The sequence below is a fragment of the Pongo abelii genome, chromosome 4, assembly GCF_028885655.2.
Source record: "Pongo abelii isolate AG06213 chromosome 4, NHGRI_mPonAbe1-v2.0_pri, whole genome shotgun sequence".
Lineage (NCBI taxonomy): Eukaryota > Metazoa > Chordata > Mammalia > Primates > Hominidae > Pongo > Pongo abelii.
In genome coordinates this window covers 131,724,702-131,742,247 of record NC_071989.2, presented here as the reverse complement: position 1 = coordinate 131,742,247, position 17,546 = coordinate 131,724,702, and the positions used below count along the sequence as shown (strand labels likewise).

At 37.5% G+C, this 17,546-nt stretch overlaps 1 pseudogene; it reads left to right on the top strand.

The window, feature by feature from the left end:
- The first annotated feature begins 453 nt into the window (after positions 1 to 453).
- On the top strand, positions 454 to 7,836 carry LOC129059671 (high mobility group protein B3-like; annotated as a pseudogene).
- The last annotated feature ends 9,710 nt before the right edge of the window (positions 7,837 to 17,546 follow it).

The window sequence follows — 17,546 nt, the reverse complement described above, 5'->3', positions numbered from 1 at the left end:
TCCAGTGTTGCAAAAGAATGTTGACAGTTTCTTACAATTAATTGAAATGAGATCTAACTTTTGAGGACAGAATGCGTATAACACTGACACATGCAGTGACAAGTTGACAGTGTCGTTTCTCACAATGCTGAAGGTGACCAATTGTATGATTTCCAGGATATTCCTCTTGAAATATCCTATTTACTTGTCTAGATCCCATTTAAGGGGTTGGGGTATGCTGCAAGCTATTGCCTGCAGAAGCCTGAGAGGAGTTAGATGCCAAACAGGGCAAGGTGAAATGTTTTCCTAAGGAGTCAGAAGCCCATAAGTAAAGGAGTGCATATAAATTATGGTGGAAAAGGGATGCCAAAGACAAGAAAAAAGTTATGAGTTAGGTCAGGTGCCAGGAAAGCAGAAATAAATCTGAAAGTAGAAGGGTCAGGGAAAAAGGTTTCAGCATAGAATCCACAAAAGATGCCAGCATACTGGTTACATGGTAAGTGAACTGTCCGGAAAATGTTACGAGCCATGCAGGACCAGGCATTGATTAGAAAGTTTCTGGACCAGAGAGGGGAGGCTGAGTTACAAGTAGCAGCATAAAATGTTAAAGCCTCTAGGTTTTAGCCCAGACAGCACTTACAGGCTTTTGTCTGCACCTATGCTCATAACATAGTTGCTGGGATGCAGAGCTCTTGCTACTGGGGATGCCTGCCATATCCCTTTCTGGGTCACTGGGCTACTTTTGCCTGTGAAGAAGAAAGGTGATCCACTTTGCCTCATCATGTTACATGAGGACTTAGCACCTCTTCCACTTGTACGTGAAGATAGAACTGGCTGCTTATGTGTAAAGAGGAACCCCCACGCCAAGCAATTTGTTCTTCTCTTAACTTTTGAGAAATTACAAATTGTCCTGTGACACATAATAGAACTACCATTGGTTTACATCGTTGAGAAGTCTTTCTCTTCAAAATTCTCAAGAGAAAGAAGGGCAATCGTTCCTATAGGTGATGCTATTTATTTATATCAATGCAAAATTCCAACAAATCACAAGTGAAGAGAAAGGAATCAAACCTTAGATCTATCTATTTGGCAAAGTAATTAATAACTTGAGATAGATAAGTGTTATTGTTTGGATACTTCTAAACAAAACACTCTAAACAAAATTCAGGAATAGATTTATATAAAGGCATTATGCCTTAAAGGCAAAATTGTTTTGTATAAAGTGATTTTTGAATTCTAAAGCAGCTTACATTTTTCTAGATAGCCATCAGTTGATCTTTAAGTCCCAACCATTTAATATCTGGTAAACTCCAAATCATTAGTTTAATTCCATATTTCCATGGTCTAATTTTATCTGTTTAACTATATTGTTATTAAGTAGTTACCAGGAGCTAAAAGTGCCACGTATGCCAAAACAAAAATAAAGAAATCATTTTATTGAAATTTTACTATGTAGAAAACAAAAGCCATTACCTATTTCTAAACATGCCAATCACAAAGGACAATTTTTAACATAATAAGGATTGATATTTTATTCAGTCAATATCTACTATCAAAAAACAAAAGAGATAAAAATTCTTGCCCTCATGGAACTTACATTATGGTTAACTTCTGACTACATCCTTCTCCATATTTATAAACTATCCAATCTTATCAATCTGCCTTCTGCTTCATTCCTCAAATTTATTCTTTTTTTCAGATTCCCTCACCACTGGATTAATTTAGGCTTTCATTATTGCTTTTAATATTTATTTATTCATCTATTTCCAGATAATTCATGCACTTGGTTAAAAAATAAATAAAACAGTAAAAAATGCCTAACACCCAAACTTGTGTGTTCTCCTTTCCTCTTCTCAGAGACAACCACTTTTGCTGGGTTTTTGAGTATCTGGAAAGATACTCAGCACCTATTTGTATTTTATATAAATGGTAACATACTATATACACTCTATTTTGTATCTTGCTTTTTAAAATTAATAGGGGGATTTTTCTATATCAGCACATATTAGCCTCATTTATTTCAGTAGATTCATGGTTAATAAATATTTATCAACCTGCAATTTACTTAAATAGTCCCCTATTGTATCAGTCAGGATAGGTTAGCTTATGTTGCAGAAACAAATAACCCTACAAACCTGGGTGGTGTATTTCTTGCTTACAAAATGTCTGTTGAAGTTCTGGGCAACTGTCCAGGGCAAATGCCTTCCATGTGGCTGCTCAGTGATGGTTTATTACTGATTCTACCATCCTATTGCTGTGCCATCTGGAACAAATGTTCTCCTTAGTCAATGCAGCAGAGGAGAAAGAGCTTTGGCATAGAAGTGGGCCCACATTGCTTCATTCTGAAAGAGGCACACATACACTTCTTCCAATCCATTCACCAGAACTAGTCTCCTGGCCTTTCCTAACTACAAGGAGAGCCGAGAATAAAATTCTCTAAAATTCTCACATATGCCTGAAAGAGAAGAGAGATGGCCTTGCATTTAATTAAAAATCTCTTTGAAAAACTATATTTGAAAGCCGTATTATTAGTCTAAATCTTCTCTTTTTTTCTTGTTTTTTGAGACAGAGCCTCACTCTGTCACCCAGTACCCAGGCCGGAGTCCAGTGTCATGATCTTGGCTCACTGTAACCTCTGCCTCCTGGGTTCAAGGCATTCTCCTGCCTCAGCCTCTGGAGCAGCTGGGATTAGAGACATGCCCCACCATGCTCGGATAATTTTTTTTTTTTGTATTTTTAGTAGAGATGGGGTTTTACCATGTTGGCCAGGCTGGTCTCGAGCTCCTGACCTCAAGTGGTCCACCAGCCCAGGCCTCCCAAAGTGCTGGGATTACAGGCATGAGCCACCACACCCAGGCTTCAATCTTCTTAAGGTGGTAACTTATATATTTTTGGGTGTTGAATAAACATACATTGGCTGGCCAGCATTAGTGGAGTACTCATACTCATTGATAGCACACCCAATCAATGAACAGCCTTTTACAAGTATAAAATAGCTTAGTTAAAAATGACCATCACAAGTTACATCTGAATTATTGCTGCCATTTTCAGAAAAAGTAAAGATGAAAGATAATATCAAATATTTTAGGAATCGTTTTAATACTGGTTTGGTTCATATTCAAATAAACTACAGAATCTCTCAGATTAGCAATAAGAAAGATGAATGAGTACACTAATGTTTATAGTAGCATTATTCACAATAGCCAAACGATGGAAGCAACTCAAGTGTTCATCAACAAATGAATGGATAAACAAAATATGCATATACATACAATTAACTATTATTCCGCCTTAACAAGGAAGAAAATTCTGATACTTGCTATAACATGGATTAACGTTGAGGACATTGTGCTAAGTGAAATAAGCCAGACACAAAAGGACAAATACCGTACGATTCTACTTGTATAAGGTGCCTAGAATAGTCAAATTCACAAAGACTGAAAGTAAATGGTGTTTGCCAGGCCCTAAGGGGAGGACGGGATGAGGAATTATTGTTTAATGGATATGAAGTTTCAGTTTTGCAAAATGAAGAGTTCTGGAGATGGATGGCTGCACAACAATGTGAATATACTTAATGCCACTAAATTATATACTTCAAAATGGTTAAAATAGAAAATATTATGTTATGTATATTTTATCACAATAGAAAAAAAGGTGTACGAGTAACAATCTTTCAAGAATGATGACAAAAATCTGTGAGAAAACCTTGCATTGCTCTGATTCCTTAAAGGAACTAAAGAGGCAATGGGTATGAGTAGTGAACTAGCAAGCTAGAAAGAGAAAAGGCTGTAGTCAGAGAATAAGAAACTGGAGTTAATGACTTAGGATGTAAAAAAATTTCAAGTGGTGACAGGATCTAGGATATGGCCATGGGAGCATGTGGCTGCAGTGGAGTAAAGGAAAAGCTAATGGAATATGTGCATGCCAAAGAAGCAAGAGGCCAAAATGCTGAAAGGGACAGCCACATGAATGTTTAAATCACCCAGGAGGAGGACAGAGTTTGGGATGAAGAGGAAGATTGTGAGTAAGGGGCTAAATCTATAAATAAGTAAAATAGGAAAGTTCATCCCTTTTGATTAGCATTTCTGGACTATATTTAGCCTCTAGATACAGTCATATGCCAGAGGAGCTTGGAGAAGACAGCTTGTATAAATGAGAATGACAGCTAGCTAAGAAGAGCAGTCCCATGGACTGTTCAAGTCTGCAAGAGCAGCACATTCCTTCCCTGTAGGAAATGCGCGTGGGAAAGCATATTACAATCAGAAGCTATTTAGTGAACACGGGATGAGGGAAAGGGTGGTGACAGTTGGGAGGGGAAGAGGAGAATTGTAGTGCTTAAATGCCTAATGACATCACCCCAAAATAACCTCGTTTATCAGCCTCCAAAATAGGGTCACTCACCACAGAGTCCCAATAGAGCAGTTAGGATTCAAATATCTCTCTTCCACTGGACAGGCGGAGTGGGTATTGCCAAGTTTTCTCTTTGATGTCCTTTTATCTGGGCATTCATGCTGACTACTCAACTTTGGTTGACAACCCCCACCTTTTTTTTTTTTTTTTCTTTTTTAGAGACGAGGTCTCACTCCGTCACCCAGGCTTGAGTGCAGTGGTACGATCATAGCTCAGTGCAGTCTCTAACTCCTGGGCCTAAGAGACCTTCCCACCTCAGGCTCCTAACTAGCTGGGACTATAGGGATTTACCACCAGGACTGGCTTTATTTTTTTCTTTATAAAAATAATGGCATCATTTAATGTGTAACCAGTTATAAAATGACTCAGGAGACATTCTACCTCTGTAAATTATGTTCGCATTTCCTAGTGACTGAATGTTTGTGTTCCCCCCAAATACCTATCTTGAAGTCCTAGTCCCCAGTGTAACGGTATTGGGAGGTGGGGCATTTGGGAGGTAATTAGGTTTAGGTGAGGCCATGAGGGTGGAGACCCCATGATAAGACTAATACTCTTAGAAAAAGAGGAAGAGACGTGAGATATCTCTGTGTGTGTGTATGCGCACCAAGGGAGACCATGTGAGGACATAATCAGGTAGATAGGAACCCCTCTCCAAGAACCAGGCAGGCACCCTAATCTCACACATCCAGCCTCAGAACAATGAGAAATATCTGTTGTTTAAGCTACTCAGTTTATGGCATTCATTGTAGCAGCCAAAATGAAGAAAGCATTTTTTCTGATAACATTCTTTTTTGTCAATTTTAGTAGACTGTAGGAGCTGGGTATTTGCCTTACCTTATAGCAACTATTTTACTTTTACTATCACTATTATCATTACTGTTTTATTATTTTGTTCAGCTTCTCAAAATTTCTGATGCTCGGACTGCCCTTCTAGCCATATTATTATTATGTTTTCATTAATTCATTCATTTCAGTGAGTCTTCTACATAAAAGGCACTTCCACTGGTACATTATGTACTAGGGTCCCAAGGGTCCTCAACTAAGCTGGATCTGTCATGGAGAGACCTGAGTTCCTAAAAAATGATCTGATTTGGACCAAGGACCACTCTAATGGAAATGGGTTCTTAGTCTCAACTCTGGAGGAGGCTGCCACTAATTGGATTTTGCTCAGGCATCCATCCAATTTTGAAGGGCCATTTTAACTTGCTGCCTCTTACTTTTTGTTGAGTACTTAGAGAAGTGCATTAACACTTCCATGTCCCTAGAGATTCTTTTAGCATAGTATCCATTAAGAAAAAAAAAAAAGCCTGTGGTATCCTAAGCATAAAATAAGTTTTCATTTATTCCTACCTCCAAAATTTTAATTTATTTTTCCTTTTGTTATGGATAGCCTGTTATAGATGCAGATGGGAGGGAACATCGGTATGCCTTCTCCCAGATTATTTACCTTTGGATTTTTAACTTAAAAACATTTTTTCTTTATATTATATGTGTCAATTATCAAATAATTAGAAAATACCCAGAAAACATAAACAAGAGAAACAAAACTAGATAGCATCCACAATTCTACTCTCAATCACATTTAACATTTGATTACACATCCTTCCAATTATTTTTAATCTGCTGTCTGGTTATGTCTTTCTTCAGACTTTTACTATGTGTAAGAAAACAGTTTTTTCACATATGCAATCATACATACTATACATATTATTCAGTAACTTGTTATCTTTTGCCTGCATTGTGAACATCTTTCTATGTTGATACATATAGATTGATGTCTCCCAATTACATAATCTCCTTCTTATAATGTCTTCCTGTTTGAAAAATGACCAGAATTCCTAACATGATTAACAAGGACCAGTCTGCCCTCAACCTCATACTGGTTTTTCTATACTCCAGACATTTCAATCATTTCTCATTTCCTTGGAAAGACATGCTGTTATCCATGTGATATGGTTTGGCTCTGTGTTCCCACCGAAATCTCATGTTGAATTGTAATTCCCAATATTGGGGGAGGGACCTGGCGGGAGGTAATTGGATCATGGGAGCAGATTTTCCCCTTGCTGTTTTTGTGATAGTGAGTGAATTCACATCACAAAAACTGATGGTTTAAAAGTGTGTAGTACTTTCCGCCTTGTTCCTTCTCTCTCTCCTGCCACCATGTGAAGATGTGCTTGCTTCCCCTTTGCGCTTCCATCATGACTGTAAGTTTCCTGAGGCCTCCCCAGTCATGCTTCCTGTATAGCCTGTAGAACCATAAGCCAACTAAACCTCTTTTCATTATAAATTACTCAGTCTCCGGTAGTTCTTTATAGCAATGTGAGAACAGAGTAATACACCATGCTCTTGGCTGAAATTTCTTCCACTTATATACCTCTTTCCTGAAAAACTCCTGCTTATCTTACTTATATAAAGTCTCTATTTTAAATATAGGTCATATCTTCCTGTTATATGATTTTACAGCACCCTGTTTTCATCATGGCACTTATCACAAATGTAATTAATTGATGATTAACATAGTTATTTAAGGGATCTCTTTCCCACCAAACTACAAGCTCCATGAGGTAAGAGACTAGTTAGCTTAATATTTGTGCTCCTAGCACCTAGCAAAGTGCCTGGCACATAGTAGGCACTCAGTAAATGTTTGTTGAGTGAATTGTAGTGGATTTAAGATAAAAGGAGGAAAGAGCAGGTGCAAATGTAAATTTGTAGGTCTTAAGATGACAAGTTGAGGTGCCCTGCATTGCCCAAACTAACAAACAATACAGTCAGGAGGTCTAAAGGTGATTGTAACAAATTAAAAGGCAAGATGTCTGCTTATGCCTTCTTTGCACAGAAGTAAAGAGAAGAATGTAAGAAGAAAAACCCAGAGGACTCTTTTGATTTTGCAGAATTTGTTCTGAGAGGTGGAAGAGAATGTCTGGGAAAGAGAAGTCTAAATTTGATGAAATTGCAAAGGCGAATAAAGTATGCTATGATTGGGAAATGAAGGATTACAGACCAGCTAAGAGAGGCAAGAAGAAGGACCTTTATGCCCCTAAAAGATCACCATCTGGTATTTCCCATTCTGTTCAGAATTCTGTCCCAAGATTAAATCCACAAACCTTTGTGTCTCTATTGGAGAAGTAGCAAAAAAAAAAAAAAAAAAAAAAAAAAAAAAAAAAGCTGGGTGAGATGAGGAATAACTTAAGTGACAGTGAAGAGCACTCTTACATCACTAAGGCAGCAAAGCTGAGGGAGAAGTATGAGAAGGATGTTGCTGACTGTAAGTATAAAGGAAAGTTTGATGGCATAAAACATCCTGCTAACGTTGCCTGGAAAAAGATGGAAGCAGAAGACGAAGAAGATGAGGAGAATGAAGAGGAGGAGGCAGTGGAGGAGGATGACTTTAAAACCATTTATCTATCTCCATGTGAATATCTTAGAGTATGGGAGCATTGTAATTGATATGTTTCTTATTGTGAAGTGTCTATGGGCCTCATTAGGTTTAATTACAAAATCTGATGATGATCATCATATTGTAGTCTCTCAAAGTGCTCTAGAAGTTGTCAGTGGTTTACATGAAGTGGCCATGGGTGTCTGGAACACCCTGAAATGGTATCAAAGTTGTATGTATTTCCAAACATTTTAAAAATGAAAAAGCACTCTTGTGTTCTGTTCACTGTGTACTTTGTTGTTGGTGTGACAAGGCATTTAAAGATATTTCTGACTTTTTTTTAAATTTGTAAGGTGGTGTTAACTGTATGGTTATTGGCTAGAAATCCTGAGTTATTAACTGTTCATATTTATAGCTTGTAAAAAGAACAAAACAACCAACACAAAGTCTTGATGCTTGGTATTGAGGCTATAGGGAAAGATGTCTTTTGTAGGGGCCATAGCTCAGAGGGTGCACTGTAAGGCTGGAACTGTTTCCACTGTGATGGGCTTCCGTTTAGCTTAGGGTAGTCTTGTTTTTTTATATAGTGACATAGCATTGTGCTGCTTGGAATAAGGGGGTCAGGTGGCATGAGAAGTGTTAGAATTTTTTTTTTTAGTTAAATGCAGTCATTTTAAAATTATTTTTAGACAAACTGTAGAGCTCTTCACTGTCCAGCAAAGCAAAGAGCCACTGTGTCAATGAAAGTTCAATAGCCTTCTGTACTTAAACAAGATTTGCAATGTTCTGGGTTTTTTTTTATGTTTCAAATGCTGAAATGTTTTCAAAGTTAAATAAACTGTATTTCAATTTTTAAAAAGGTGACAACTTCAGGAAACTGCCTTTTATAGTTACTCTCTTCTCAGTAAGGTAGGAGATGAGAAAGTCTTCTGGAAGTGATTAAGATTCTGGGAGGTGGAAGACAGGGTAGGAGATATTGAAGATAACATGAAACATTTTGGAATAATCATGGTGAACAATTGGAGAGTTGGACAAGTAATATAGTATCTCTTTAGGCCATGTGAGGGTTAAGGTTAATAGTCATTAATAAATGGCAATATTAACCTACCTGGCATAGGATTTTCTTCAGCAGAATATCAGAGACTGAGTGGGCTTGGTAAAGGCAGACTTAAATAGACTCATTTAGGGATAGTAACATTCCAGAAGGTAGGTCAGAAGGACGATTTTGAAAATAATTTTAGGGTACTGGCAAAATAACATTTAAGTAGGTTGGATTATTGTATCTATGGTGTATAAGAAAGGAAATGAAGTCAAAGGGTTGTCAGGAGAACAAAGGATCAATGGGCTAGAAATCTAATGAGGCTTAAAAAAATTATGGTGAGAGTATATTTCAAGGAGAAAATGGAAAAAAAGAGGAAGCTTTGTTCACAGCACAGATCTTAAATTAATCTCTTTGAAGTTGATTGTAAGTTCCAAAGAATGACTATGGGAGTGGGTGGCTGAGGTGGGATGATGGAGGTCATTGTGGGAGATGTGTGATGCAGGTGTCACACAAACCACCCAGGATATTGTATCACCTAGAATGAAAGCCTAGCTTGAGATACAGAGGAAGAGTGCCAAAACTTCAGAGAATGGAAGAGGACGTGACCAGGATATTAGAAATATGGTTCTACCAACCCAAATGTCCATCAATGATAGACTGGATTAAGAAAATGTGGCACATATACACCATGGAATACTATACAGCCATAAAAAATGATGAGTTCATGTCCTTTGTAGGGACATGGATGAAGCTAGAAACCATCATTCTGAGCAAACTGTTGCCAAGGACAGAAAACCAAACATTGCATGTTCTCACTCATAGGTGGGAATTGAACAATGAGAACACTTGGACACAGGGTGGGGAACATCACACACTGGGGCCTGTAGTGGGGTGGAGGGAGCAGGGAGGGATAGCATTAGGAGATATACCTAATGTAAATGACGAGTTAATGGGTGCAGCATACCAACATGGCACATGTATACGTATGTAACAAACCTGCACATTGTGCACATGTATCCTAGAACTTAAAGTATTAAAAAAAAAACTTCCAGAAAAAAATATACTATTATATATAGCAAAAAAAGAAATATGGTTCTAGACATTGCTATAGTTTAAATTATGTACATGAGACTGCTTAAGGAGAGCTCATAGCATGAGAAAATGGAAGAAGATCACCAATATTTACAGGAGAAGGAAAGGAAACTAAGCCCATTAAAAAGATAGGAAAACGTGGCCAGAGAGGGAAGAGGAAAACCAATACAAAGTATTGAGAGCAAAGAAGGCGATACCAATTATAATGTGCTTAGAATAGTGTCTTGCTATTTTATAACTGAAAAAAATATGTCAATGAAGAAGACAGTTTAAAAGAGATGATGATTGTATTTAGTGATGAATGAGTTCTTGGTAACCACCCAGGAAGTTGTAGAGTGGATATGATGCATCTAATTTAATATTTTAATTTTCCCCTTCTTTCAGATTTTCTGAGAAATATATAGTAATCAGTCATGGGATAAGAGGTCTTATCATTCTTTTCCACTCTAAAATACCTGTTCTCATTATAATCATACATCAGTTTTAAAATTTCTTAGGAGACTTCATCACCTTTGGATAGGTCAGTGATTTGTATCCTAGTTCCCCACCTCCTTAAAAAAACTTCAGGTTAATCTCATGGGAACATTGCAATTCAACTGCTTTCCTCATGAGAAATTGTCAAAAATTAAAAAGATGTGGTACTCTTCCACAACTTTGGAAACACTACTAAAGCATTCTCAATATTTAAATAAATGTTTTCTGCTGAATATCCATGCTTGGCTCTATTGATTTTTTTACTGTGTAAGTGTGATCTGGCTTGGAATATGTAGTATGTTATGAAGTATCTACTTAAAGATTTATTAGGCATATATTTTCAAAGTAGAAGGGAAATAAGGTGTCAATGATTGTTTGACAGAGATAATATTATAAATTGTGCATAAAAGGATTTTTATTTGGAAATGTATTCTACATGTGCTGTATACACTATTTGGAAGCAAAAAGCATATGTATAAAATATATATAAATGCATAGAAAACAGCTATCTGTTCATGGCCAGTATTTGTTGAATGTCTGCTGCTATGTGCCAGACACTATACTAGGCACTCTGGATATGGTACTGCATGAGGCAGGGAAAGGCCTGCTTCACAAAGACTGTGATACCTTGGGAAAAGAAAACATTAAATTAATATTACAAGCATGATGACTATTCCAATGCGGGAAATATCTAGTTCTATGGGGATGTATAATAAGAGACTAGAAAGACACAATAAAAAGTATTAACAGGTTGTTTCTGGAAATCAAGAAAAATTACAAGTGATTCTATATTTTTTATTTTATTTTATTTTTCAAACCTTCTGTTTCGAGCAAAACGTTTTGTATTGGTCAAGATTTTCCAGAGAAACAGAATGAATAGGATATGTAAAGATATGTATAAAAGGGGATTTATCATGGGGTTTGGCTCATGTGATTTTGGAGGTCAAAAAGTCTTATGATCTGCCATCTGCAAACTGGAGAACCAGAGAAGCTGGTAGTGTCATATTCCAAGTCTGAAGGCCTGATAACCTGGAGTTCTGATGTCCAAGGGCAGAAGATGGATGTCCCAGCTCCAGAAGGAAGAGTGAATCCATCCTCCTTCTATCTTTTTTGTTCTATATGGGCTAATCTCTTCCAGAAAACCCTCATAGACACATCCAGAAATAATGTTTTACTTGCTATCTGGGTATCCTTAAACCAGTCAAGTTGACACACAAAATTAACCATCACACTATTGTTAGCAGAAAAGACATAATGTTCACTGGGTGAAAAAAATTCAAACAAAGCATTTTAGTGCTGCTTCATCTCTTGCAATTCTGATCAACAACTTTAGCATTCTAAAGTTTATTTTAAAACATTAAATGCTAAACTAAAGACAATGTTGCATGTTCTTTTCTTGGATTAGTCAGTGAGGATTGCTGCTTTTTATTCAATCCTGGACATCCTGGTAGCATTTGGATTAAAGAATACATTTATATAGCATAAAACAGACATTTAGACCAATAGAAAGGAATAAAGAGCCCAGAAATAAACCCACACATGTATAGTCAACCAGTCTTTTACAAGGGCACCAAGAATGCACAATGGGGAAAGGACAGTCTCTTCAACAAATGGTGTTAGGGAAAATGTGTATCCACATACAAAACATGAAATTGGACCCTTATTTTACAACATATACACAAATTAACTTGAAATGGATTGAAGACTTAAATATAAGGTCTGAAGCCATAAAACTCTTAGAAGAAAAGGTAGGAGAAAAGCTACTTGACGTTGGTCTTGGATATGACACCAAAAGCACAGGCAACAAAAGCAAAAACAAACAATTGAGACTACAACAAACAAAAAAGCTTCTTCTTGGCAAATGAAACAATCAACACAATGAAAAGGCAACCTATGGAATGGGAGAAAATATTTGGAAACCATGTAACTGATAAGGGATTAATATCCAAAATATCGAAGTTCCTTAACTCAGACAACTCAATAGAAAAAACTCAAGTAACCCAATTTCAGAAGGGGCAAAGGACCTGGATAGACATTTTTTCAAAAGAAGATAGACAAATGCCCAGCAGATCTGTGAAAAAATGCTCAAAATCACTGATCATCAGAGAAATGCATATCAAAATCACAATGAGGTATCACCTCACACCTGTTAGGATGACTACTATGAAAAATAAAAGATTTAACAAGTGTCAGTGAGGGTATGGAGAAAAGGGAACCCTTGTACATTGTTGGTGGGAATAAAAATTGGTACAGCCATTATGGAAAACAATATGAAGATTCCTCAAATAATTAAAAATAGAACTAAGATATAATCTAGCAATTTTGTTTCTAGATATATATCCGAAGAAAATGAAATCAGTATCTTGAAGAAATATCTGCACCCCTGTGTTCATTGAAGCATTATTCACAGCAGCCAAGAGATGGAAACAACCTAAGTGTCCATCAACAGATGAATGAATAAAGAAATTGGGGGACATATATACATTAGAATATTATTCAGCCATAAAAGAAGGAAATCCTGGCATTTGCAACAACATAGATAAACCTGCAGAGCATTATGCTAAGTGAAATAAGCCAGACACAGAAAGACAAATTCTGTAAGATCTCACTTATATGTGGAATCTAAAAAAGTTGAACTCAGCTGGGCACGGTGGCTCACGCCTATAATCCCAGCACTTTGGGAGGCCGAGGTGGGTGGATCGCCTGAGGTTAGGAGTTCGAGACCAGCCTGGCCAACATGGTAAACCATCTCTATTAAAAAAACAACAACAACAACAACACAAAAATTAGCTGGGCATGGTAGCGGGTGCCTGTAATCCCAGCTACTCAGGAGGCTGAGGCAGGAGAATCACTTACAACCTGGGTGGCAAAAGTTGCAGTGAGCTGAGATGGGGCCATTGCACTCCAGCCTGGGCAACAGAGTGAGACTGTGTCCCAAAAAGAAAAAAATTGAACTCATATACAAGCAGAAAGTAGAACAGTAGTTGCCAGGGGCTGGGGAGTGGGGAAAATGAGGAGATGTTGGTCAAAGGGTATAAACCTTCAGCTATAAGATGAACAACTTTTGGAGATCTAATGTACACAGCATGAGTGGTGATAGATGTGTTAATAATAATAATAAATAGCTTTATGGGGGGTTTACAAAATAAGCACAGATTAAGAAACTCAAATATTCAAGGCCAAGTTTCATGCTATACTTATACAGGATAATGAACAGTTTGAATTTCAGTTCCTCCACAGGAAGAAAGCAGAGACTGAGATTGACCACCAGAGCATATAAGTAGGCTAGGAATTCTGTTTAAAGCTACTGCAAGTGATGCTCACATTTGTTGCCATTAAATTACGGATCTAAAGGGTAGTTAGTGATTCAATATCAGACTCTGCCTGGTGATAATTAGAGAGAAATAACTTTTATAACTGTGTATTATATGTTTTTTCTGGATTCTGAAATGACTTATTTATTCACATACTAAAAAAAAATCCATCTCAGTGAGAAATAGGCAGATGCCTAGAGCATATAACAATTTTGTGCATACAGGACATTGTGTTAAAAGTGACTAATGACAACAGTTAAAAATAGATACACACCTAGAACACCTGTACAACACACATATTACATTTCTAAAGGGCTTAACAATGAAATGCATTCAATACTAAAACTACCTGGACCATAATTTAATATTCGAGACCTTGTAAGCTCTTCATTATGAACATTATTTACTGTAGATATTTGGAAGTGTCACAAGATAGAATGCCTGGGCAGACATGCTTTTGTATTACATACACTATAAATGTATGGTACAAGCTATAAATCAGGGTGACTTCTCATTTTTCAAGTGAGAGTGAATTTTCACTCCAGCCTGGTAATTGGTATATTATGTGAGCTAGTTGATTTTTTAAACTTTAAAGGTAGTATATAATGATACATGCACAAAAATTTATAATATATTTGAGCTTCCCTGAAGTCAAACTTCAGACATTAAATACACTGAATCAATGCACTACTATAAATAGAGAATAGTAGACAGCATTGTATTTGGTCTTTAGAAGATCAGTGTGAAGGAAGTTTGGGCAAAACAGCAGGTGTTTAAATGGAAAACAGTGTGACAGGAATTATGGCAGGGTTGCAGCATTGGCAATTAGCTAATGTCAATGATACACTTAAGAAACACTGTGCAAGACAGCTAATAAATCACAGCCAACCATCATTAATAATCCATGACAGAAGAGAAAAGAGAAAGAAAGGAAAGAGAAGAAAAAGGTAGAGGAGAGTGCTCTGTAGTGGGCTACACAGTAAAAATGAAGTGTGCTATAATTAGAATTATTTCTATTACCAGAGGACCCAGGAAAGGCTTTCTAGTGAACAATTCAACAAATAACCAGGGGGGTGATAAGCATATTGCTAAGTTATGAGTTTTTCACGTCTTCCATTTCATTTTAATTGTGTGCTTGTGAGTATGTGTGCCTTTTAAAGTCGTGGTACCAGATGACTTTATAATAAAAGGCACACATAGATATAAGGGAGTTAATTTTGACTTCCTACATGTTTCTAAAAATATTATAATTCCAAACAAAAAGGTAGGTAATATATTGCCATATAATCTCTTTTGGAACTTCTTAACTAGACAATTTGCCGGCGGCAACATATAATAATAACCATTGGACTCAGAAAATAATACCCCAAAAGGAAGGCCTCAGAAGCAAAGTTTTTCTCTGATCTGCCCTCCTATCTCTCACTCTCATTTTCCCCCAAGGCTAGCCAAAGAAATTAGGATCCCTCTTCCCTGAGGTGAGTCATAGAAACCAGAATCCCTTCCCTCAGAGCCAGCTATAAAATCTAAAAATATTATGACTTTCTCACCCTGCTTGTAAAAACTGGCCATATCAGGAGTTCGAGACCAGCCTGGCCAATATAGTGAAACCCTGTCTCTACTAAAAATACAAAAATTAGCTGGGCATAGTGGTGCACATCTGTAATCCCAGCTACTCAGGAGGCTGAGGCAAGAAAATCGCTTGAACCCAGGAGGTGGAGGTTGCAGTGAGCTGAGACCGCACCACTGCACTCCAGCCTGGGTGACAGATGACAGAGTGAGACTCTGTCTCAAAAAAAAAAAAAAAAAGATAGAGAGAGAGACTGGTCATAGGGAAATTATCTGACCTACTTTGTTTGAATATAGGTCATAAGAGTCCCATTCCTGAAAGGGTCTCACCCCTCACTCAGAAGGAAGGAATGCATGATCAGAGAGGCCAAAAAGAATCTAGACAGACAGGCCATGCTGGGCTTCCCCCCTTAGCCTATTAACATTAGATCTTACCCTTTCGTCCAATCATATTTTTACACAGCTTCCGTACTTTGTTGAAACCAAGCATAAAAATGGACAATTTCCCCTCTGTCTTTGGGTTTTCATTCTGAAGGCTCTCATGTCAAGTAAAACTATGATCAAATAAATTTGTACGCCTTTCCTCTTAGTAATCTGCCTCTTGTCAGTGATTTTCAGCAAACCTTCAGAGGGTGAAGGGGAAGTTTTCCTTTGGCTCTGACATACCCATTACTTGAAGTTTACCCATATACAAATAACTTTACACTCTTCTCATATCCATTTAATGTTTCCAGTCAATGTTATTACCTGTATCTTAACAATTATGCCAGAGTTCATAGTGAGAAGTGCAGCGTGCTAATTTTTAAACACTGACTAGGCTATTAAACTGGCAGTTATGATGTGGTGTGATAAGGGGAATGCCAGGGAAAGCAGGAGGTGCTATCGTCAAGGCATGACTTCAAAGGTCAAGGAAAGCTTCCTGCAGTGACATATAATATGAGACCTGAAGGGCTTGTAAGAAGTAAACAGGCAAAGATAGAAGAGGGTTGGTGTGGAGAATATGATTCAAGCAGAGGGAGTGTCATGTGCAAACCCCAAAAGTAAGAAGGAGTATAGCAATATGGAAAATGGAAAACAATTTAATCTAAAGTGATGGTAGATTTCGAGGTATGAGTGGTGATAGATAAATCTAGAGAGGTAAATTGAGACCTAATTAATCACAGAGTTTTGAGGCCAGTGACAAGGCAGTACAGAGTTTAAGCAGGGAAATGGCATGATCGGGTCTAGAGCAATTACAGTGATCCAGATAGGCTATGATAAAGATTTTTTTTTTTTTTTTGAGATGGAGTCTCGCTCTGTTGCCAGGCTGGCGTGCAGTGGCACGGTCTCGGCTCACTGCAACCTCCGCCTCCTGGGTTCAAGCGATTCTCCTGCCTCAGCCTCCCAAGTAGCTGGGATTACAGGCACATGCCACCACGCCCGGCTAATTTTTGTATTTTTAGTAGAGATGGGGTTTCACCATGTTAGCCAGACTGGTCTTGAACTCCTGACCTCATGATCCGCCCGCCTCGGCCTCCCAAAGTGCTGGGATTACAGGTGTGAGCCACCATGCCCGGCCAAGCTATGATAAAGATTTTAAGCACTAGTTGTAGTAGCCTTAGATGATGGTTACATAGAGTAATTGAAGGGTATAGAAAGAGGTTGGAGGCAGAATTCACAATAATTAGTATTCATTATTGAATTACAAATTCTTAGAGGAATTTCAGATTATTATCTTACCCCCACGTATGTAGCACAGGATAAATATTCAACAAATATGTGTCAAATTAATTAAGAAATAAAACAAATTCAACCAAATTTATTTTTTATTTTTATTCTATTTTATTTTATTATTATTATACTTTAAGTTTTAGGGTACATGTGCACAATGTGCAGGTTAGTTACATATGTATACATGTGCCATGCTGGTGTGCTGCACCCATTAACTCGTCATTTAGCATTAGGTATATCTCCTAATGCTATCCCTCCCCCTCCCCCCACCCCACAACAGTCCCCAGAGTGTGATGTTCCCCTTCCTGTGTCCATGTGTTCTCATTGTTCAATTCCCATCTATGAGTGAGAACATGTGGTGTTTGCTTTTTGTCCTTGCAGTAGTTTACTGAGACTGATGATTTCCAATTTCATCCATGTCCCTACAAAGGACATGAACTCATCATTTTTTATGGCTGCATAGTATTCCATGGTGTATATGTGCCACATTTTCTTAATCCAGTCTATCATTGTTGGACATTTGGGTTGGTTCCAAGTCTTTGCTGTTGTGAATAGTGCCACAATAAACATATGTGTGCATGTG